Here is a 25,658-nt window from a genome sequence, read left to right as displayed (position 1 = left end):
CTCAAACTAGAAAAACTAGTGAGCATGTATATATATATATATATATATATATATATATATATATATTATATGAGTGAGTGAATTTTCCTCATAATATTAATGAGCATTTGGTAAACATACATGAACATCTTTGTCCGTATCCGTGGATTGTAATCTGAGGAGGACTTGAAATTTACGGCATAGCCAGCGGTCGAAAATTTCAAAGTCGTTTTAAAGTTGTTAGCTGAGAATGCCACGTAGGAACGGGTCTAGATAAAGGGTGCATATTTTAATTAAGCAATATAATGTGCTTGTGCTTGAAAACTTACGGAATAGAACCTTTAATGACGTGGCCCATAAATGCTATGAATGTACTGAATTTATCCTTTTTTTTTTTTTTTTTTTTTTTCTGAAAGGCTTCCTAAACACAGAGCGAAGGAACAATGCCCCTGCTTTGACAATCGGACAGGATATGACATGTTTTCTATTTTTTTGGTAAGTTGACCTTTTGACATGCATAGTGATGAAGCAAATCATAAACTAAATATATCAACTTTTCCTACCGGTAGAGCAACCAGCAAGAAATAATATTAGCTTACCATGAAGAATTGGATCGTACTTTTCGTCAATGCTTTAATTCCATCCTTAGCATTTGTCCCTTGCGCAGGTATGATGATATATTTTTCATAGATAAACATAATTTTCAAATTTGAAAAGAGAACTGAAAGAAAGAATCCTTAACTGAGATATAACAGCTGCGTCACGGGAATGAGAAGTGCTTTGCTTTGCATAAAGGGAAATTGAATTACCAAATTTTGAATTTAAACGTTAAGTGAAAGAATTTCCATTTAGAGAGAGTTAAGGGATGACTTTACATACTTTGTATTCATTGGAAACATGAGTTACTCGTTCACTTGCATTTTCTGTGCAATCTTTTTGCGTGAAAGACATCTCTTGCCGATATTTTGTTTGTTCTACAGCTCAAAGTGAACGAGTCTCCCATGAAAACAAGCTAATTTACTTCCCGGGATATAATGATCGACGGCAATCGAAATGTAACATCCTTAGAAACCGGCTGCACGAGCAGAGAAACTTGGAACACTTGTCTCTATTCATCTATTTAGAACTCAGGTAACAAATCGACTACAATTGCTGGTTTTCAGTGTCACGCCATTCAAAATAGATCAAAATAAAAAATAAAAACCGTTCAATCGATTTAGTCTAGAATCTGGAAATAGAAAGAAGCTAGATATGTAAAGACTCTCGCCAAGATTCAGGTCACAGCAATTTTTCTTACGGAAGATATGAGGAGAAACGTTTTTCCCAAATTTATAGAGATTTGTATGGAGCCGCCATGCTGGTGCCCACCTAGATGGGCACCAACATGGCGGCCGGAAACCAGCAGAAACATCTGTCACTGAGTTTTGCTACAAAAGCGTGAATTTATCTCTCTAAGAACTCATAAACGTAACAATAATACTTTATTCTAATACAAGAACTGTTCAGATAGCTGAATTTCCCTAAATAAGTCACCTTTTAAACCAACATAACAGCTCTCTCGCTCGTCATGTAAAGGCCACGTGACGCAAAAGCTTAGAAATTCAAGAGTAGTCTATCACTAAACCAAGAAACCATTTGGAGTGAAAATTTGTCTGAATATTAGTTTTTAGCTGCTCTAATACATCATGAAAGTAAAATCTCAGGAGGATCAATAGTTCTGAAGTCTGAAATTTAGTGACGTCACGTGAAAACCAGCAATTTTTCATTGTCTATGAACTTCATGATCAAAGAAATGATGTCAACAATGTCTAAAACTAAATTGGAACCACTCGGCTGTGCCTCGTGATTCCTTTAAGTTGACGCCATTTTCATGAAAAATTAGGTTATAGACATTGATGGAATATTAACGTCGATTTGTTTTTCATGTTAGCATTGAAATTTTTTATGCCAGCTTTCAAGCCAAAGTTTTCGAAAAATCACGCGTGCGTGACGTGATCGATCGTTTCTTTGTTGTTGGCGCACTCCTTGATGGCTTATATAAATTGTGTTGTTGATGACCTCTGCAATGAAATACTAATAAGAAATGGATGACAATAGACTCTGCTACCCAGAATCGTTTCTATCGCCCTCTTAGTTTTAATTTTTCGACCGGAGCATCGATTTCCCATAAATTTTCTCTTGAAACAATCGCTAATGGTTTAAATCATATGCGTTCGCGGACAAAAGTATGTGTACCACGTATTAAGAAGTAAAAACCTTACTGTAGCTTCACTGACAAAAGGGAAAACTAGAAGTAAGTGACTTTTCTGTGAAAATAACTTCCGCTAAGATTTTCGAACTGTCGTTCATCAACACACACAACAACCCTTTTAAAATTTAAATTTCCGCTCCTCTCTCCAAAAAGTAGTCATGCGAAATATACGTGTAATCACCTCACACACAGTTGTCACGAAACAAAGATGAGTGTCTTCTTGGTTCTTATTGAATTCCTCAAACAGAAGAAAGAGACAAGAAAAGTTGAAGAAATTAAACTAGATTAATTCAACAAATGCCTCTGCATATTTATTTTAGGCGTCAAACGAAAATATGGCGGGGATTTCGAACTTTTAAGCCTTCGAGGGCCCTTTTCAATTATCATATCTCTCTGTTAATATGGAGCTTCAGTTTGTTCACTCGTTATGAATGGTCTATTTAGCGGACCGTATTTCACTGTGCGGCCCGCTGAAAAGGGTTTTTTACCGTCAAAATGCTCTAGAGGGAAAATGACACACGTTTAAAGGGAAAGGTGGCATACGAGGAAAAAGAACAAAACTCAGAAGCAGAAATGCCAGACTTTCGACAGTCCGGCCATAGACAGTTCTTTCTATACCATGACATCATAAAACATGCGTTACAGTCCAATTTGTAAAAACTTTGTCTAACGTCAAATTTTTTTCCCACATTTTTGTCTCTGATATTTATGGCCCGTGGGATCCAGTTCACTAAAAAAGCACTGAAAAAGCAGCGCGTCAATAGCACTTTGAATGGCGTCGGTTAAAATGTGTTGGTGAAATCATATTAATTAATGAATTAAAATTAAAATCACAGAGTAAAGAGATGTATTTGTCATAACCAAACGTTTGAATGGACCGAAGAATGTGTCCAGTATTTCCAAAAGAACACTCGTGCAAATTTTTTTGTAAGGTAAAGAATCCGCTTTCGTGAGCGATGGCTTAGAAAGAAAAATTTCGCATCCGAGAAACATGCTTATAGCCGAAGTAAACCAAGAGCAGCAACAAAACTAACAGGTGACTTTGCCATATTCTTCAACATTCGTTGATCACACAAAGTATTCTTCCGTGAAAAATCATATTCAGGTGGGCATTTGAAGGCAATTTTGGCCGGGAAGGGGGCGGAGATCTTAAACGAACCAATCTCATGTTATTTGATTGAGGCTTCAGAATCAAAGTACTCCAGAGACAGTTTCATTTTGTCTTTTATTGAAGGTTCCTCCGCAATTATCGACGTATGTAAGAACCCGAAAATTCCATACATATCTTGGCATGATCGTTTTGTGGAGACTGTATTTTCCTTTACTTTACGTAATATATTTGCTAAGAGAGATGCGTAACGAAATCAAACAAACGCTTCGAAGTAAACGCGTGGCTTTTTAATTGACATGAATAATCTCATTTAAAGACTTTTAGTGCAATATTTTAAAATTTTCATCATCTTTTCTCAACATGATAGAAGCTTGAACATACAGCATACTTAAATGTAGGTCAGGTTAGATTCGTGATGGGCTAATATTTACTGCTATTTATCAGCCGACAAAAGATCCCTAAAGAGCCCTCAAGCCATCAAAATTTTTACAAAAAATCAGCCAACGCAATTAAACACCGGCAACACTCGATCGAGAGAGATGTAGATTTACATTTAGCAATAGAGTGCTTGATAAAATTCGATACTATACGATAGAGTGACCGGCTAGAGCCAGAATTGCGTGATTGAGAGAAGCTTGTGACGGTCGCAGGTTTTAAAAGGCATCCGAGACAAAAATACGGTAGTGCCCAAAGATTTTTTTGATGGTTTTCAGAGATGAAATGATAGATTATAAAAGGGAATTAAAACTAGTGTTGTAGCTCTCTGGCAAGGGGAGATATTTAACTCAAAGATGTCATTTGGATGAATCGAGAAGTCTAAAAATACAGCCATTTACTGATACTTGCGTCGTACATTTACTAAGGATGTAATAATGTGTATGCAAACCCTCAGAGCAGTCGGTTAAACACCATCGCAGTGAGAGCTTCATACATTTTACCTATTTTGAAGCGATTTCTTTGGTGATAACCAAGAAAAACCGGGGGGTAATCTATCTCCCCCCGGAAAAAACCAAAACAGAAACTAATTTGTTGGGTATGGTGGTGGCCCACTTAACCAAAAGAAGAAGGATAGCCGCGTTTATCGAAAAACTGGCTCATTGCCTCTGATTTTTCGGGAAAATCAGAGTCTTCACAACATAAACGTTGAAGTCTGAGAAACTGTGAAAAAGGTATGGAATTCTTGGTATGAAAAAGGTATGAAATTTCCGACACTTCTTTGGCTTTTCTGGACATTAAAATTTCAATTGAAGGCAACGGTTTATGCACTAGTGTTTACTATAAACCAACAGATTCACACAGTTACTTTTTGTGCTCATCCTCACATCCATCACACGTCAAGAATTCCATACCGTTTAAGCAGGCCGCCACCGTGCCCAACAAATTAATCGACAGTCAGCACTACAAACGGGTGAGAAGGAAAAACTGATCGCATTCCATTCACCCTCAAATTTCACTCTCTAAACCACGCAGTTAATCCATCATTCTTAAAAACTTTATATTGCTTAACAACGATTCAGAGACGGGTGCTATCTTTTTGCAACCCCCAATAATTTAATTCAAACGTGACAAAAACATAGGCAAATTTTTGGTCACAAGTTCACTCCAAACCAATGACCAGTCTGCAACTTTCAAATGCGCTCGCTCACCGACGATGCAAAACTTTTCCTTTTAATTCATAACGGAGGGAAAATGTCGGGACCCAAGAGATCCATTAAGATCACTGATCACTCTACGTGTACCTCCGCCAATGTCATTTACTGCATAACTCGCACTTATTGCGATAAGTTGTACATTGGTGAAACAGGAAGACGACTAGGTGACCGATTCTGAGCAATACCTTAGCGACGTAGAAAGAAATGACAAGGACGCATCTAAATCAGTCGCTAGACACTTTAATCTCCCCAATCATTGAACACAACACATGGCAGTTTGCGGCCTTTCCCTACTTCTAGGAAGTTCGGAAAGCCCCAAAACACGACAACAAAAATTTATCTTCCAAATCGGCACTCTTAATGCCCACGGTATCAACGAGCGCTTTTCATTCAACTAATTTATTCTTGTTTTCTCGTCACCATATTCCTACCGATAGCGTTGCTTCATTTTCTGCATATAAACCCACACACAAACCACGATTCCTCCAATCGCTCTGACGAAGGGATAACGTTCATATTAACGAACTGGTGAACAGAACGCTCTCATGGTTAATTTTTCAGACATAAGCGATCGCGACTTTTGGAATAGAGATATTTCAAGAAGAACAACAGAAATATATCGTATATTTAATATATGGGTGATGAGACGTGAAGCGGTGAAGGCCGAAGGAGCAAACGCGATATAGCCGCTGGTTTACAATTCGTGGGCCCCTAAATAGAACGTTTGCATATTATTCCTTCACTTCCCTACCGTCGTATCTAGAAGAGCGGTTCGCCTTCACGGCGCGGAAATTGCAATGTTGCCAGTCATATCTAACGTGTCTATATTCTTATATTTGGTCTTGTTTATTCATAAGGCAGGTAGGTACACGAGCTCATCTTTACTGAGCGAGCGTTTCCCTTGGCGCGAAAAACAGCTTCGCGCTGGACTGTCGGGTCTTTTACTTAACTGGTTAAAAGATCTGTGCTGTTTACATAATATTTATTTTCTTTCTCTTTGTAGAATCAAAACCATCATTTACAGCAACTCCTCCAGATCCGTTCTATGTTTTGGAAGGTAACAATATCACCTTTGTGTGGCAGTACAACCTGGATGGAACGTTTGACAGACTTGTCTTTCTGTTCTCCGGCAGCTCTCCCACCACTATTCTGATCAAACATGACATAAACCTTGACCCAGTGGTTCTAAAAAGTGTTTACCAGGGTCGCATCCAGGAAAACATCAATACCACACGAGCAGAAATTACGATCTTTGCATTGCAGAGAAATGAGAGTGGAGGATACGCCATTGACTTGACCAACAAAAATTTCCAGACTACCAGTGACAGAGTGACTGTTCAAGTACAGTGTAAGTAAACCACCAAAAGTTTCATGAATGTTATCTCTACTGGCTCCATTTGTTGAAAAATTTTGAAATCATTCCGTAAAGGTGAATCTCGTTTCGTTGTTGGATATTTCATTTCATTTCATACACCCGGCCTGAGTCAGGTTGTCTTCACCAGGAGGCGGATTGAGTCTGATTTTGACTGGAACCGGAAATGGGCGTGAGGCGCTTGATCAGTAGTACCGGGAGTAAGAGGCTAAGAGGAGCGAGGGGGGTTTAAGATGTTGGCAAACAGACTTGATCGGATCCGATGGAGACAGTTCGTCTTAGAAAGAGTCGATCGAACCCCCCCCCCCCCAGGTCATTTCGCGAGAAACAGAAAATATCTCTAAGCCATGAGGCGAAAAAAGCGCGCTACACGTGTAACATTCGTCGTTTTTAAAGCCATGACGCGAAACGAGCGCGTTACAGATATGATATTCGTCGTTCATTTTAAGCCATTAGGCGAAACAAACGCGGTACATAAAATGTACGTCGTTTTTATGGCCATGAGGCGAAAAAAGCGCGCTACACGTGTAACATTCGTCGTTCTTTATGCCATGAGGCGAGACAAACGCTGCATGTAAAATATACGTCGTTATTTCAGCCATGAGGCAAAACAAGTGCACTACAATGAAATATAGTTCGTTCTTCATGAGGCGAAAAACATTTGTCGTTCCGATGGAGTCCGTTTGCCGACATTTTCCAGCCCCTCCACACGCTCGACGTTGCCATAATATTTTCTAAGTGTCTCGCAAGCTGACACGCGGCGCGTCCGATGAGCTCTTGTCAAAACTACCCATCTCCATCGGATCCGATTGATTCCGTTAGCCGACATTTCCACCTCCTTCTCTAAGCAAGTCCGTAAGTCTCTTGCGCAATGAAATGTGGCGAGTCCGATGGACTCTTTCCACGGCGACCCGTCTCCATCGGGTTAGATGTAGTCCGTTAGCCGACATTTTCCACCTCCTCCTCTACTCTACCTTGCTGTAAATTTTCTAAGACTATCGCGAACTGACACGCGGCGAGTCCGATGGACTCTTGGCACGGCAATCCGTCTCCATCGGTTCAGATGGAGTCCGTTTGCGGACGTTTTCCACCCCTATGACTACTTTACCTTGCGGTATATTTCCTAAGTCTCTCGCGAACTAACACGCGGCGAGTCCGATATACTCTTGCCACGGCAGCCCGTCTCCATCGGATCTGATGGAGTCTTGCCGTTTGCCTACATGTATTTCCACCCAGTCCGCGACTTTATACTTTGCTGTATATTTAATAAGTCTCTCACGAACTGACCTCCGGTGAGTCTGGTTGTTCATGGCCTTCGTCCATCGCACTCAGTTTGGGTGTATTGGACAACATTTCAAACTGCTGCTGTTTTCCGGGTAGCTTAGGAATATAGCACTGATACACTATCTTTTCGCAATCTCCACTAATTTCATTCAAACTTGACGAAAACATGGGCAACTTTTTGGTCACAAGTTCATTTCAAACCGATGACCAATCTGGAACTTCAAATGCGCTCGTTCACGATGCAAAACTTGTCATTTTTTTCCATAACGTAGAGGAATTGTCGGGACCCAAGAGATCCATTAAGATCATTTTTAACTTTACGTGCACCTCGGCCAATGTTATTAACTGGATAACTTGCACTTATTGCAATAAGTTATAAATTGGCGAAACAGGAAGACGACTAGGTTACCGATTCCGAGAATACCTTCCCAACGTAGAAATAAACGACAAGGACACATCCAAATCAGTCGCTAGACACTTTAATCGCCCTAATCATTCTAAACAGCATATGGCTGTTTGCAGCCTTTCCATACATCTAGGCAGTTCGTAAAGTCGCAAAACTCTAGAACAGAAATTAAATTTATCCTCCAGATCGGCACTCTTGATCCCCACGGTATCAACGAGCACTTTTCATTCAGCTAATTTGTTGTAGTTTTCTCGTCACCATATTCCCACCAATAGCGTAGTTCCATTTTCTACATGGAAAGCCACACACAACTCACGATTCCTCCAATCGCTCTGAAGAAGGGCTAACGCTCGAAACGTCAGCCCTTAGTTTCCCTATGGTGGCCAATTTACGTTTTCAACTCATTTGATAACACTAAATTTCCCTGTTATTCTCTCCCACCGACGCAGCACCACCGTTCTTTAGAAACTTAAACCCTTAATTCGATGTGGAACAGTGTTCAAATGAGAAAAACGTCAATATTTAGGAAACTGTTTTTTTTTGTGTAATTTCAATCGTGCTTGAAAGAGCAAATTCAAGAAAAGAGAGGGTGAATTCAAGGAAATCTTTTTGCTCACTTTACCCTCACGGGAGTACTGTCTTTATCATAGTCAACCTAGAATTCTTACAACAATTGGTTCAATTTTGCAAAATTTTGAATTTGGGACAATTTATCACTGCTGTCGCTCCTTAACAGATCCACCAGAGTTCAATTCAATCAGTAGAGATATAGTTGTTATTGAAGGTGGCCCAAGTGCCCCATTGGGGTATATCGCGGATAGTGTGCAAAGTTGTTTGTTTGTCTTTAATTCTTTAACAGATCCACCAGAATTCAACAGCTTTAGTAGTGATGTAGTTGTTGCGGAAGGTGACCCAAGTGTTACATTAGAGTGCATCGCAGATGGTGAACCAACACCAAACATCACCTGGACCAAAGTATATGCTGGTGGCAGTGACAGTGTTGCACTGGGAACTGGGAATCAGTTTGTCCTTGAAACCAACAGAAATAACAGTGGAAAATATCGTTGTACAGCATATAATGGAATGGGAACTGCACCAAATCGCACAGTGAAAGTAGAAGTTAATTGTAAGTAGATAACTGTATATTGTACCTGTGGCTGGTTTTTATTTTTCATAGAATGTAGGATTGATTGTCATAGTAGGTGAAAATAATGCAAAATAAAACTCCAAAATGGAAAAAAAGTGTTAAACAACCACAAACAAAAAATATAAGTAAAGATTTGCTTTTTTATGAGTGGTATAGTCATGTGGGCACTTTTATTGAAATACGTTGTGATGATGGGAGCAGGGCCTTAAAAAGCCATACAGCTCAACATTGGCTTTTGTTAGATTCAGGGAGAATAAATGATATTAAAAAAAAGCTGCAAGTCAGAATAAAAAAAAAAAGAAAAAAGGAAAGGAGAAGGAATCAGTCATCTATGGCATTGCACTAGATTGAAAAATGTTTGGCTCTTGCGACATGATGTACAACGTCACATGCTCTGATACCGATGCATGATCAAATATTGTTGTTTTCCTCTCTTTAGATATACCAGAGAATGTCAAGTTAATGGTGAATGACTCGGTTGTTTGTAAAGGTGATGTTATCAGTATCACCTGCTCAGCAGATGGTAAACCTGCAGTGCATACTTATCAACTATTTGAGAATGAAAGATCAGTTAATGATGGAAACAGCTCAGCTGGGGTATGGATAAGAAAATATTTAAAAGGAGGAGACTTAAGCTACAGATGTGTGGCTAATAACACTGTTGGTACAGCTGAGAAGACTGTAAATGTTACAGTAAAAGGTACAGTGTTAGAAGGTAGTTGTTACCTGTTACAGCCATCAGCCTACATATGGTAAATGAATACTGGTGTAGGGGCTGATGCTTTAATACCATTTCCCCCGTAATGTTGTGTATTGCGTATTTAACCTCAAGTGTCAACAACACATGAGTATTTTTGTTGGTGAGGTTGTTTTTGATATTGTGTATTAGTTCCACAGGTTCTTGTAGTTTACATTATAATGAAAATATAGTTTAACATCAGTACATGTAAGTGTCACATGTAAGTAAAAAAAGCTCAACACCTGTCCACTTCAGGTGGAGAGCAATCACTGCACTTTACAGTTTTGTCTTATGAAGGCTTTTGTATTCTTACTCTGTTGAAACAACCCTGTTTCTTTAACTGTAAATAGATGACTATCTAGACTCCATCCTATTCAGGGCTCTAATTGAAAAATGGTCGCCATAAAAAAGGAAAAAATTTGTTCACCCCATTCACATTCCACATTATGCTACATGAAATTCTAGTGAGTCTAATGATACTGTACGTGTGCAACACTTTTATTTGCCAAATTGACTTGTATGCTTGCTGGTCGATTAAGGGAAAGAGAGTGAAGAATCTCAGTGTATCGCTCAGCTGAGAAACGTCTCTCATTCGAAGTGAGCTGAAATATTCATATGTAAAAACTTCCATATTGAAAATAACGTCTCGGATCACTTTAAAGTTCATCACCAAACTTCCAAATGCAAAATTAATGGTTAGACTTAAATTATGGAACTGTAGGAGAGGAAAAGAGAATTGGACCAACAATCAAGAAATTTTGTTCATGTTCTTCTTTTTCTTTATCTGGTGGTTGCTACTTCTGAGTTCTTGCCGTTCAGTGATCTGGTGCCGAAATTACGGGGCGAGGACGAGGCTAAGTGTGAAGTCAACTGTGTAAAGAATTAAGTGCAGTAGTGGTTAAAATGAGAGAGAAATGGGAGATGATAAGTCCAAGCAATAAAAATTTTTTGGACTGGAAATTTGCCCTCACTTGTTTATAATTTCTCCTTGAACAGCCTTTTGTATTCTTTGGCAGAAGGCTATTTTGATCTGCTTCATTTTTGCAGCTTTCTGGCATAAATCGAAAAGTTCTCCTTTTTTTCCCTTTGCTGTTAGTACTTAGCTGAGTGCCTCTCTCACACAAATAATTTTTCACTCTCCCACAATGAATTTCGACAAATTTTCTCTCATTTTCACCACCGCGGTACTTAATTATTAACACGGATGAGAGCGACTTCACACTTATCCTCGTTTTTGCGCGGTAATTTTGGCTCAGATCACTGAACCGCGAAAACTCGGAAGTGCCCTATTGGTGATTTTTGTTGAAATTTTAGTCCAAAAGATACATTTTTTTTTACTCACGATAACTCGGGCGCAGCTTAGGCCCTGTTTTAGTGGTTTTTCTTAATTATATGCCATTTCCTTTATTTGCATGCTATATTCCCATAGCGCACAGCTTTCCCAATCTCAGCGCTTGTACAGTACTTACTAGAAGTCACATTTTTCTTAGCCAGTATATTTAGCTGGAAGCCAGTACTTACTGAAAACCCTGATGAATGAAAGAGAAATTAAAACATGTCTCAGTCCTGGGAAAAGTTACATGTTACCTCAATTTTTTATGGCAAAATTATTTATGGCAAGTCTCTGTTGATGATGATTCTTTTCTTTCACGAAAACATTGAGGCTTCTATCATTTGCTTCACGCAACAATATGTAAATAAGGTTATCATGTAAATTTTTAACCATAGAGCTGCTGGGTCTCATCGCTTATTGACAACTTTTTTTTGGGTGTCAACATTTTTGCAATCAAGTGTGTATGTGCATATTCTTATGTTCTTATTTGTAAAAGGCAATCGAGTTGAAGAGGACTAAAAGCACATTTATCTTAGGGAAGCTATGATCTATGTGTTTATGGCCGCAAGCCAGTGGCAGGCTGCTATTTACACCTGTCCTCATTTTCACATTTTGCAGCTCCTTCTTCAATTGTCCAAATAACACAAGATCAGAATGTAACTGAAGGTCACAATGTGACTCTTCTGTGTAATGTATCTGGAATTCCTCTACCAATGGTGTCTTGGATGACACCTGATAGTCAGCATGTTAGTGGATACAAGTTGGAAGTTACAAATATTAACAGGACTCAAGCTGGTGAATACAAATGTGAAGCTAGTAATGAATGTGGCAATGCAACAGAGACAGCAAACATTATTGTGCTGCGTAAGTTTGACAGTTCCTTTTCCTTAAAAGTTTACGTTTATCTGCGTGTTTTGTAAGTCCATGACTATGGCTATTATTACATGTATAATGTACATGTGCACATTTTGTATGAATTGGGATTACGGTATCGGTAGTTTTACACAGATTAAGGCAAATAATTTGTAATACAGTCAGACCTCTCTCATGCAAACACCAAAGGGTCATCGTAAAGTAATCTCTTCATCTTACGACTTTTATCATATCATGTTTAGTCTTGCTCTGCTACTTTATCAAATTATCCAATAATTTTTGTTTTATTTTTACACTGATTTATGTACATTAAAATACCAACTCAATGTTTTACATCTTACAGAGCTGTAAAGTATGTTGTTCTATTAATTCCTTTGTTGACGCCCATGCAAATTTACATATAAATAATAAAAACAGGGCTGCAGTGGGAATTCTACCAACTACAATATTTGATAAAATTTGTGTGTAACTCTTGTAGGCAAACCAGAGAATGTGCAATTGAAAACATCTGTCATGGATAACAAAGCATGTAAGGGTGATATGATTGGCTTTAACTGCTCAGCTTATGCCCGTCCATCAGTGACGTCATACCAGCTGTTTGAGAATGACACTGCTATCTTAGACGCAAACCCTTCAGGAATGTGGAAAAGGAACGTGTTAAATGGAGGAGTGTTCACGTATAAATGTATGGCGAACAACTCTTTAGGAACAGAAGTCAGTCCATTTGTTATGGTCACGGTGAATGGTAAGCTCTTAGCTTTGCAGTTTAGTTAAGTTGTGAGTCATTTTTCTCCGCACAGATTTATTAATTTACATCATTCTGCTAGCTTCGCTGCATATTAGAACAAACTCACTCGTTTGTATACTCAGGACTCTTAAATGGTCAAGTGAGGAGTGGTAATTTTAAAGGTGAGATAAGGAGTGGAAAGCGTTTTAACATGATCTTTTTTCTTGTCAAACGAATTTGATAGGAAAAAGTTAACTTTGCAATATACTGACGCGGTGAAGCCGTTCTCTTACATACACTTACCAATGTAAATCATCGGATTAGCTGTTCTACTTAATGGAATAAATTAGTTTATGTGAATGTATATTGAAAACAAAGACAGTGTAAAGTAAGGAGTGGTCTCTTAGAGATGTGGATGAGTGCGTTTAGGAATTGCCTTTGTCCTTGTCAAAGGGTCCTGATTAAAAGGAAAAAAAGTATGTGATGTCAAATCCTTTCTTTATTTCCGTTACACCACGGTTACCCGAGTCACCTAATCAAATAAATGAGACAGTCTGAAAAAGCTATGACACCAATTAATTGTTTTCATTCACATTAATAGCTTTGGACCAAATAACGCAAAAATGACGAATGCCTTAGATACAATCATTAAATCAGGGAATCTAAAAAAACCATGACACGAATTAAATTGTTGTCATTCCCAATGAGTGCTTTGGACCAAAAAAGGCAAAACTGACGAATCCCTTGGATGCAATCATTCAACCAAATTGTTACAAGGGACCCTAGCAACGGCGATTACACACGTATTTTAAGATGTCGATGTAAATTTGTTTGACAAATGTAAAGTTTGATGAATAGAATAGTTACACAAATATTTATTCATTGGCTAAAGGTTTTGGTACACTATTTAATTTTGTATTTGTCCACAGTGCCTTCAAATATCGAATCAATTCAAGATCAGAATGTAACTGAAGGTGACAATTTAACTTTGATATGTACTGCATCTGGAATGCCTCAACCAAAGGTGTCTTGGATTAAGCTTGGTGGTCAGCGTCATAATGGAGATATGTTGGAGGTTACACAAATTAACAGAACTGAAGCTGGTGAATACAAATGTGAAGCCAGTAATGAGTGTGGCAATGTAATAGAGACAGCAACTGTTGATGTGCAGTGTAAGTAGTTACTTATAGATTGAATTTACAAATGGTGAATGCTTGTGGGTATTTAAGTTTTGAAACTAAGTCACCGAGCGGTTTTCTTATGAACCCACATGTTAATTACTTAGTACAAAGATGTAAAGAAAAGTTGATGATGTCCGTGCATAGTTTTGTGAGTCCAACATGTATCAAGTTGGGGTTATTGGAAGTTTACATTAAAGTGATATATCAAAGTTCACACAGCAACCAGGTGAACAATCAGAAATGGTTTGATGCTACTCTGGTTTAAAGATACGATGAATGTAACCGAGAAGTTACAATTCGTAGACCCCACGTTTCGACACTCCTGTCTAGTGCCTTTATCAGGGGTGATCTAATCGCTGCAGCAAGAGTTCCTTTGATATGCTCACGAATAAGCTGCCCTGTTTTTTGACGAGGTGTAAATAGGCGTCAAGTAGTAAGCTGCCTTCATCACGATTTAAAGGAGCGTGGCGGAGTTTAGTTGTAGGCACAGTATAAGCCAGAATTAAGGATCTTTGCAAGAGGTTATAACATTACGGTAGTAAAATAGATTGATATATATATATATTAATCTATTTTAATATATATACATAATATATATGTCAGCTTGTTCAGGAATAATAAGGTAAACTGAAAAGCAACTTCGGGATCCTTAGGCCACCTTAAGCTAAGCTAACGGCCACAGCCCCTTTAAACTGGCTCAAAGGTTAATTTGCTTATCAACAATTAGCTACATAAAGATTAATCGTAAACAGTGGTACAGTGTTGAAAGCAATGTTAGTGATATAAAAGAGTGGGTATTCCATCACTCAGGGCAGCATTCCATCGGCCATGGCAGGAAGAAGACTCCTGGGTTGTGGAATATGTACATGTAATTTACGAGGCCAGTGAGATATTGTTTACTAATTGTCTCTTCCTTCTATCCTAGACAAACCTGAGAATGTCCAGTTGACGAGTTCTGTCGTGGATAACAAAGCATGTAAGGGAGAAGTCATCAGCTTTAACTGCTCAGCTAATGCTAATCCAGGAGTGACGTCATACCAGCTGTTTGAGAACGAAAGCGCTATTTTAAACACAAGTACCTCGGGGATGTGGGGTAAACATTTGGAAAATAAAGGGGTTTTTGTCTTCAAATGTGTGGCCAAAAACTCTCTAGGATCAGCATACAGCACGAGTGTTACTGTCGCCGTGAATGGTAAGCAAATTGGTGAGACGTTCATAAATGTACGTACTCAGTTGTAGACAAAAGTTGACACTTAAGGAGGATGATCAATGAATGATGAAACTAAACAGATATATGGGAAATGTTTGCACAGTTACATCCCCTTACAATATTCATGGTAAATTGCAGGCTATCATAAGTCTTTTCTATCAGGAGAGCATGGATGGCAACATAATAATCAGGTCCTAGTTGGCTTGTTAGCTCATTTGGTAAAGCACTGCACTGGTATCGCAGAGGCCATGGGTTCAAATCCCGTACAGGCCTGAATTTTTTTTCAGGCCTTATTTCCACAATTGCTCAAGTAGCGTTCATTACTGCGAAGATCGCTTTCATATTTACGAAATCATTACTGTTTGTCTCATAATATACTCACTTTCCGCGCAAATTGCGACGTTTTGAGTGCATCCTGCCAATCTTTTTCAGGGAGTAAGGAAAGTTGCCTTGGTACCAATTATTCACCTTACCAAGATTCATGCTCTTACTGCATTACTCATAACATTACTCAAGCGTTGGTCCGGAAAGAGACGCTGTTATTTGTGCTTTGCTGTCTTAATTGTTTAAAGGAATGAAAATAAACTTAAGACTTATTTCCACAATTGGTTGACAAACAAATCTAATTTTACGTTATTTATCTTTACAGTGCCTTCATCCTTACAAGTGATAGATGATAAGAAAGTCTTTGAAGGTGACAATGTGACCCTGTTGTGTCGTGTATCTGGAATGCCTTCCCCAGTGGTGTCTTGGATGACACCAAATGGTCAGCGTCGCAGTGGTTACATGTTGAAAGTTAAAAGCATTAACAGAAGTCAAGCTGGTGAATACAAATGCGAAGCCATCAATGAGTGTGGTAATGCAACAAAGACAGCAAGCATTCGCGTCCAATTCAAGTTGCCCGGTACACGTATCCTTACTAGCCTACCTTCGTAATTTAATACCATGTCAATGAATGTGAATTCGAAATCATCATTTCCCCGTCCCTTTTTATTCATGACTGTCAATTTTTCTTCCTTGTAACGAGTCTTCGTTATGCGAAAGCAACTCAATTTACAGGTGATTTTGTAAACAACGCCCCCCCCCCGTTGCACGTAAAACTTTCAACCTTCTCGTCTGACTAGGAGTAAAACAGTCGTGACGTCGCGATCAATACTCGATTGATTAGCGCGACATTTACATCGCGAGCCACGATTGATAACAACATTTTATATAATAAAATACTGCTCAGCCCATTGACAGGAATTCCCTTTCCTTACCTCGGTGATATGATATCACTAAAATATAACTTTTAAATAGTTCTGTTGCAAATATTGTTTCCAAGTTTCTAATTTCAAGTGACAGTTAAAAAACCCAATACAGTTTTTAAAGCTGGGATTTTGAGCCGTGAAACGCTTCTCTAAAAAAATAAAATAAATAAATAAATAATGAAAACATCATCAAAAAGGAAATATTTATCCACTAGTAAATGTATAACATGGTTTGAGAAGTTCTGAGATTAAGTTTTTGTCTTTCCCGTTGAAAACATTAGCAGAACTTTCATTCATCCAATAATGTCTTTTGACTTTTGTGCGTGCAGGAAACCCTTGCCTCGTAGAGTGCACCAATGGACGAGCTTGCAGAGAATTTGGAAAACACCTTTGCCTCTGTCCAAAGTGGAAAAAAGGAAAAGATTGCAAAGAAAATGGTAAGTTGAGCGAATAACGACGAATATTTTTACCCATTGGTTAACGAGGCGTCAATGAATTGAGACTCGAGGATGTGGAAAAGGAGGAGAACTGTTAGAATGCCCCAAATAATCCAGGAATGTGAGTACGCTAGTTCCTTATTATTACCCGATAGGTCAGGATTTTACTGAGTATAAAATACCAGAAACCTAATTATCAGTGTGGTATGAGGGAGCCACTCTTTCTTTGGTCCAATTTCGCTGCTTTGCTTGATAGTTGGTAATAAATGTTAATATGTTGCGAGGTACATCCTCAGGCTAATCAAGTTTTCACTTTCGCTTCATTTTTCTACAATAGACACAGTGGCAACTGTTATCATGATCAGCCTTAAAATTAACAATAAAAAGTGAAGAGAAGAACTTACAGACTTATCTGACTTAGATACACAACTGTTTGTTGGAACAATCACACGTTCGGTAAGTCATTGGTGTTATAATTTTTAGAGGGCTTACTACATAATCAAGTTAAAAGTCAATAAGAAATCAAATATTTTCTATCCTACAATATACTCAAGGATTTTCTCCTTTAAATCGTGCAAACAGAAGGAACAGAAGGAAGAAAGTTATCCTAGTCCCCTTTGCTTTGTACAGAAAAGATTTCGTTAATCCAATTGATCTTAATATTACCAGGGAAATAAAACTCGTTTTCTATTCAAGTACGTATACGGACCAAAGTACTATAAAGTAAGGAGTCTCGTACGTACAGAATGAAAAACATTTTCCTATTACTAAATTGTAATTTACAAGTAAAAACATTCCTGTGTACTTTTGTATGCTAAGGGGCTTATCTTTACTGTCAGGTGTGATAGATCCTCATCGTTTCTCTGCGATACTGGCTTATGATTTGAATGTCGTTGCTTTTTAGGTGGGTGAAGAATTCAAAGGTTCCGGCGTCAGAGAAATTAATGTAATACACCTGAGGTATCATCATTCATCGATGACAAAATCTACTTACTCTCCTTTGATTTCAAAATTCTCTGTTTCTGTTTGAGATACTCCTCAGTAGGAGTAGGAGTATCTTAAACAGAAACATTAAGAATGCTTTAAAAAGCATTGCATTTGAAAAAGCTTGAATTCACTTTTCTTATCTTTTTATAGAGAGGGAAGTGTTATCGCAGACATATCGCTCACATTTGTCAAGCCTGTTGGAGAAAGTGAAGTAGAATCATTGCTTCTAGATGTATTTAACAATGGAAGCCTTGGTAACCTAAAAGTAGATACTTTTTCCGTAGGATCAACTATCCCAGGTGTGTATAAAAATTTCTATGATGGTAATTTCGAGTGCACCTAATGAAGATTGGGTCTGTGACCTGCGAATTTGTACTACAGATACATTACCACTGTGGTGGTAACTACAGGAAGCTATGCTTTTGACTTTAAGCTCGTGTGACAAACAACTTTGTGATGTTCTTGAAAAGTGGGTGTGCACCGTAAAGCATTTTTTGATTACAAGGCCAAAGCAAACTTCAGCGACATTTTATAAGTTCCTTAACTGTTATAGATTGCAGATACATGTGCATAACTGTGTTTAAATCAGTTTTACTCTAGGTAATTCAAGTAATTTAACTTAACAGCTAAGTAAGCATTGCTTCTCTGAAATGTATTCATTGATTTAAGATTCAGTGACTGTTCCTGGTCCAGTTCCTTCTGAACCAGCAAAAGTGAATAAGGATGTTATTTATGGCTCAGTTATTGGGGTCCTCGCGTTGGTTCTCGCTGTTATTATCATTTTCACTGCCTGGAAAAGGCGACAACGTAAGTTGAGTTAATTACTATACCCGCAGTTGGTAAGTGCCCTGATTCGAGATGCTAGTAACCGAGATTTATGATTTTGTGGACGATTGACAAAGAGAGATTCAAATGAAGAACAGAATGGAAACTGAGAAAGAGAAAGGAAAGGAAAAACAGCAATTAGTTGGACAAGTTGAAGTATAGTATAATCATCTCGCAAAGTCTTTCAATTCATGACACCAACCAGCAGCGTTACGCTTACTTTCGTTCAATATATTATATTACTATAACTGACTGGAAATACTTACAAGTGAAGAGGCTGAAAATACGTGAAGCATAATTGATGAGGACTTCTGAATATTAAAAAAATAAATGTAGCTGTTTTCTCTTTATCTGATATTATTTCTTTCCTTCTTTCCACGCTCAGGTGAGAAAGATGATCGGTAAGATGTCATTACTATTAAAAGTTAATAAAGCATCCGTAGAGCCGATTGGTAGAAAGCAGGCTTTGGTCGTATTTATAGCTGTGTGAAGTTTCTGTCGTTAGGAGAAGTTTGTTTGGTGCCATACAGTTAAATAAAAACGCAGCAGTGAGAGAAAAAAAAACTGAGTGAAGCAGATTTGATGTTGATACGTTGCATTAGAAACCAACATGTGTCAGTTGGCATGTTACAAAAACAAAAAACAAAAAAGGCAAAGAAATATTTTGTTTGTGAGGTTTTCTCATTTTCCTAGAAACTACTTTTATAGTGTTTTATTTTTCTTTTAGACTTGATACAGGCATTAAGGAGTCACGTGAGCCTTACGTTGTAAGTATGGAGTGCACTTTGTTCGAATAACCTACTCTGCGATGATCCGCAAATATCTGTTTGGCCTCTAAATGCTTAAAGATAAAGCAGAGCACGTATACCTACAATTTTTTCTAGGCCCTAGGGACCTCAATATCGTGAGGCAGTTCAGTGAAAATGGCGACACATAAGAAGTAACAAAAGGAAGATGAATTTATAGCAGTCTATCATATACTACACAGATTAAATTTGGACTTAAAGTATTATTAAAGTGCGCTTTGCCAACCTTTTACCACTATTCTAAGAAATTGCTGTTGTATTTGCGAGTCAAATCTTCTTAGTACTGATTTGCAAGTGCTCACGGAAGGAGGTTAAGTCTGGTGGATGATATCATAGTATTTAAGAATTCTCCAAAATTTTATCCGATTGTCATAACAGAGGTTACAGTTGCGTGTGACTTTTATTATTTTGGTCGTAAAACGAGTGTATTTGAATGAAAATACCTACCGTGGACTGGATAATGCTCTCATTAAATTTTGCATTAGACTTCCTCAAGAATTACGATTTACCTCTTCCTTGCTCGTTACCAATCCGTATGGGAACAAAACAGGTCAGACTAAGAGTGAATCTCTTTTCGCTGGAAAATAGAACGAGGGATTTGAATTGGAAAGTAGAAGTGGGAACCTTAGCACCGTGGTGCATCATGGTCCTGGACATTACATGGACCTGAATGAAGTTAGACCACTGAATGAACCAGCCACGGACCCAGCGCGATGTTATTTAGAAATAAACGAATATGCTCCCCTGCATCCAGGAACGCGCTCATGGGAAGTGGAAAGAGAAAATGTAACGATTGAAAAGGTTATCGGAAAAGGTGCCTTTGGTCAAGTCGCTCAGGGAAAAGCTTCAAACCTTCGAGGAAGAGAGGAGACAATGACAGTTGCCATAAAAATGCTGAAAGGTACTCTATTCATTGTCGTAAAAGCGTTTTTGTCAGGATAAGGCTTAACTGTTACTGAACAGTCGTCCTTTGCTTTAGGTAACGCCACAAACACAGAGAGGAAGGATTTGCTGTCAGAGCTTGAAGTCATGAAGAAACTCAAGCCTCATCCTCACGTTATCAGGCTGCTGGGATGCGTCACTGAATCAGGTACAGAAAATAAATTCGACAACTAAAGTAATAATTTTAATTTAATGCCCAATCTTTAACTGAATTCATATTTCTTTCTCTCTCACTACATGTAGTCTCGTCATTGCTGATCCTAACAGCATTAACAAAGGGCGTTTGTTACATATGTACCTGGTGAAAGATTGTTATTACTATCTTTTTATCGCTACGAGCTCCCTTTAATTCATTTTACTTAATTTTATCGATCCGGTTTACTGCAGATCCTTGTTTGAAATTTGAATAGCCTCGACACTATTACAAATTATTTCCGTTTTCCATCGCTGTATTTACCATTGTTAAGTGATAATGTGCTCTGTTTTCTTGAAAAAAACATCTTTTTAGATCCTTTGCTTGTACTTATCGAGTATGTCCCCTATGGAGATCTCCTGGGCTATTTGAGAAAGAGCCGACAATTGGAAGATAACTACTTCAAGGACCCGGATATTAAGCCACAGACCAGTTTGACTTCCCAGCAGCTTATGAAGTTTTCCTGGCAAGTGGCTGATGGTATGCATTATTTGTCGTCTAAAAATGTAAGTCGATTTCAGTGTACGAATAACTTTGTTATCTCGGCGGCAGTCGATGTAAGGAATACTTTACTCATTTCAATTTTAATTAACATTTTCATGTGGATAAAATACATTTGGATGCAAGTGACTAAAGTACGAACTTTTTTAAATACTTTGGGGAATCTTTTCTATGTGGTTTAGTTACGACGGTAATACAGCTTTCTGTTTGAAATGATCAAAAGCGTCGATTGCGTCAGTCACCTCTGTCTCATTGCAAACAAGAAAGTTTTATCTTCAAACGCTTTTCAGTAGCGCAAACTCAGTCACTGTTTGTAAAACAAAAAAGATTTTCAAGAAAAAATAAAAATTAATAAAAAATAATAAAAGAATAAAATTTCAAGTTTATTTTTTCAAAACAAAGTGTTTTTCGTGGAAGAAACAAGTCTCGCATCTCAAAACGGCCCCTGTCCACTTAGGCTTAAAATCAATGATCAGAAGAGGATGGACATGATATTCCGTGGGACGCTTTTTAATTATTCTTTAATGTTTTATATAATGTTCGACAGATTATTCACCGCGACCTTGCAGCCCGGAACGTCTTGGTTGGAGAGCGAGAACGATGTAAGGTAACCGATTTTGGAATGGCAAGAGACGTATGCCAGGAAAACATCTACGAAAGGAAATCAAAGGTTTCTGGTTTCAATATCTCGATATGTTACATGTTTGGCTAATATCGTTATATATCAGTATTGATATATGCTATCTCAACCTCTTGTCACTTTGTTTCCCAATAATTTTTCACAGTACATCATCGCCAGAAAGTCTGCGCGTATAAACAAAATGAAGATTCATTGCTCTTCCTCTTCAACATTTCCTTTCAACATGTTTTAATAGGGAAGACTGCCGGTGAAATGGACAGCTTGTGAAGCGCTGTTATACGGACGATATACGACGAAAAGTGATGTGTAAGTGGATCTAATAAGCTGATAAACAGTGTTGAAGAATGAAAAAAAAAAAAAAAAAAAATTCCAAATCTAAACATCTTCGGCCTATAATATAGTTATACCTTATTTGTGAACTTTCAATGAAGCTTGGTGGCATTTTCTTTACTCAGATGGAGTTTTGGAATTGTCCTTTACGAAATCTTCACCATAGGTATGTCAGATAATTGTGTTTCAGTGTATTTTAGATGGATGACGCACTTTTTGATCGATTCGCTGTCTTCATGTTTAACCTCTCGTTTTAGGTGGCTCTCCTTATCCAAAGATTCCCGGAAGAAAAATGGCAGATTTACTGACTCAAGGTTATAGGATGCCTAAACCACGGCATGTGGACGAAACCCTGTAAGGCCATGGATGTATTCATTTATTTAATTATTCATGAACTTAATATGTAAGGTTTCGAATTTTTTTCATTACCTCGATAGCTGTTTCGAAATGAGAATGGTATTCCAGACCTAAAAAAAAAAAAAGCTATCAAGTTATTGACCACTACATTCTTCAACTTTCTAAGCGTAGGGGATCCCAACTTTCGTACTTATGTAGCTACGCAGGATATACTGTGAAGTACTTTTTAAATATCGTAAGACCATAGAACAATTTTTTTTCTCTATTCTAGTTACAAGATAATGCAAGCCTGCTGGCAAGAGAATCCTGATGATCGCCCAATGTTTGAGAATCTGAGGAACGATTTGAAGGAAATGGAAAATCAACATCAGGTGAAATATTTACATCATAAATTCAAACAAGGCTTAGTCACCGTTTGATGTAGAAGTTATTTAATCGATTTTCTTTTCATCTTTTTCCTTGCAGAGGCTCATCAACATGAAACATTATGACAACATTCTTTACGCAGGCATGGATTAAGCCCTTGTTCAAGAATTGTGGAAAGAACTCTTATCACCATAGGCGGAAACAGTTTCTCCCACGTACGCTTCGAAAATAGACTAGTTGTGTCCTAGTGCTAATTCAAGTCCCCTTAACTATGAAGCTAACAACAAAAAAAAAGTACCCTACTCATAAAGTCGTAGTAAAGCAGCCAGTTGTTGCCAACATGTACTTTAATTGCTATTGGGTATAGAAGTCAAGGTGAACAATTACCTATTTTAATGATAAATAGTCAATGGCTATCACATAGATTCAATGAGGATAACTGCGCACTTTAAGCGGTATTCAGCCTACGTCGTTGAATGTTATACGCAACAATTACCTATTTTAATGATAAATAGTCAATGGTTATCACAAAGATTCAATGAGGATAACTGCGCACTTTAAGCGGTATTCGGCCTACGTCGTTGAATGTTATACGCAACAATGAGGTTTTTGTTAAATGTTTTTGCTGATAAACCTTACAAGCTTTAGCTGAAGAAATGCTGGACAAATTGCTTTTGTAATAAAAACTGCAACCACAAGCGAGCAGTGTGCATTTTTCAGTAGAATACGTTTTTTGGATGCTCTTTCTTGTACCATGTCGAGAGCTTCGTGAAATCGAAGAAGGGTTCAGAATGAATTTCCACGATCTTACCCGACGAACGCTGGCATAGTGAATGTCGTTTTACATCGATGTTGTAGAAGTCGCTGAATTTTCGGGGATCCTCGCACTCTTTTGTATAATAATTCCCGATATCCGTCATGCCAGATGTCGGGATTCACGATTGTCAGGGACATGGGTGGCGCTATTTTGAAGCAACCGGGCCGATGGCCAACATTGCCACGATTCAGCAACATAGTGATCTTCACAGAATGCAACACAAGGCTTTGATAATCTCCAATATCAGACGTGCCAGATTTTGGGGATTCACAAAAGTCAGGGAATTAGTTAATGATTTCCACTAAGTCTGCAGCTTAATCGCATATAGGGTTTCTGTTCTGGCAATGATGAGTGTGAGCGTGGTGAGTGTAGCATTAAAACATTTTCTGCATTTCGTCTTGCCTCCTCTTCAAATTCCTCCAATTCCCTCATCTACATGGAGATATTCGAGGAGGGGACGTTGCAATTGACCAGGAATCCATTTCCTCTATGGTATAGATATATGAATGATAAGTTCACAATACCACACGAACCAACAAAGGTAAATAAGCATGTTACTTACGGCTTTACCACCTCTTAGGTGAGAGAGTTGATCGGTAAGATGACTTTTAAATAAGAGGTGTAATATATAAGAGAATATATGCATCCCATTTGTTTAAACCAGAATTTCTTCATGTTTACAGTTGTCTCAAAATCTTCTTACTTTAGAGAATTTTATGATATGCCGGTCAGCCATTTCCTAATAATAAGATCGTGGTCTTGAGTGTAGCAGGTTCGATCTTGTGAAGATGCAAGAGTAATCAATGTATATTACATCGTAGTTTTCACAAAAAGTAAGATTTGTGTCCAGTGAATATCGACCCCTATGACGATTGATTGTACCTATGTTGTCGTTCAATTCTTTAAGATTCAATAGAGCTAAAGAATCAGGTGAGCCTGAAATGGATTACATTTATTTCAGACACTCTGCTCTGTTATAATCACATGTAGTGAATACCCGTTTGGCAATCGGTGTCGATGTCAATGGGTAGCACGGACGCGAGTCCGTTTTATAAAAATGGTGATGCATATGAAATAACTAGTTACAGTAGTTTATCATATGTCATGCAGAAAATATTTGGGTTTAAAGGTTCAAGTCCACTGTGGGTATCCACTCAAATCACCATTAATGGCGATTTGACATTTTTGTTATGTGTAGCCTGTAATATGACACTTACATTAAATGACAGCTAAGATATGGTATTATATTGCGAAAAGGGAAATGGACTAAGAAGTTTTGTTTAGCCTCTCAGTTACGGAATGTTAACCGTTAAATGAAAATTTAAAAATTAAACGAGACTTACTTGTAAGTTGAAGTTTGATTGTGATTCTACCGAGTTACAGGGTGCTGAGAGATTACATGAGATAGCAAGCGCATGTGCCGATCAGGTTTTTAGAGACTGAATGTACGTGTTACCCAATAGCACAGGGGTGGGTAGGGAAATTAGGCGTGTTTTGTTTGATCGGAAAGTTCTTGGTTCCAGTCACTCAAACTGACGTCTAAGACTGAGCGGAGCTCTGATAAACTCTATGTGGTAGTTGCGTTTGCTAATTGTAATGGTTCGTCCATTCTAACTGCTGAATAAAGCTGTATTTTTGGAAAAAATCCTCGTACACAGCAATAAAAAGCCAACCCGATCGGCGACAAACGTTGCACTAATCGGCGCATGCGCTTGCTATCTCATGGAATCTCAGCATTGTCAGCATGGTAACGAGGTAGAATCGTCACTGGTGGCGATTTGACTTTCAGTGTTGGCAAGTTTTGTGGTGGCGAGTTTTTTGTGGACGCGAATTGACCATATACCCCGCTATGCAGGCCGTTCACGACTATTGCCATCCAGATTTCACTGGGTCGTATTCACAAGTCAGATCATCTTGATACTGATTCGCAATTGCCTGATTT

General features: G+C 38.2%; 1 pseudogene; it reads left to right on the top strand.

Annotated features, from left to right (window-relative positions):
* Positions 1 to 527: 527 nt before the first annotated feature.
* LOC136282034 (fibroblast growth factor receptor 4-like) lies at positions 528 to 22,156 on the top strand (annotated as a pseudogene).
* The last annotated feature ends 3,502 nt before the right edge of the window (positions 22,157 to 25,658 follow it).

Source organism: Pocillopora verrucosa, chromosome 6 (assembly GCF_036669915.1).
Source record: "Pocillopora verrucosa isolate sample1 chromosome 6, ASM3666991v2, whole genome shotgun sequence".
Classification (NCBI taxonomy): Eukaryota; Metazoa; Cnidaria; class Anthozoa; order Scleractinia; family Pocilloporidae; genus Pocillopora; species Pocillopora verrucosa.
The sequence above is the reverse complement of the archived record's forward strand: the minus strand, read 5'-3'. Positions and strand labels throughout refer to the sequence as shown.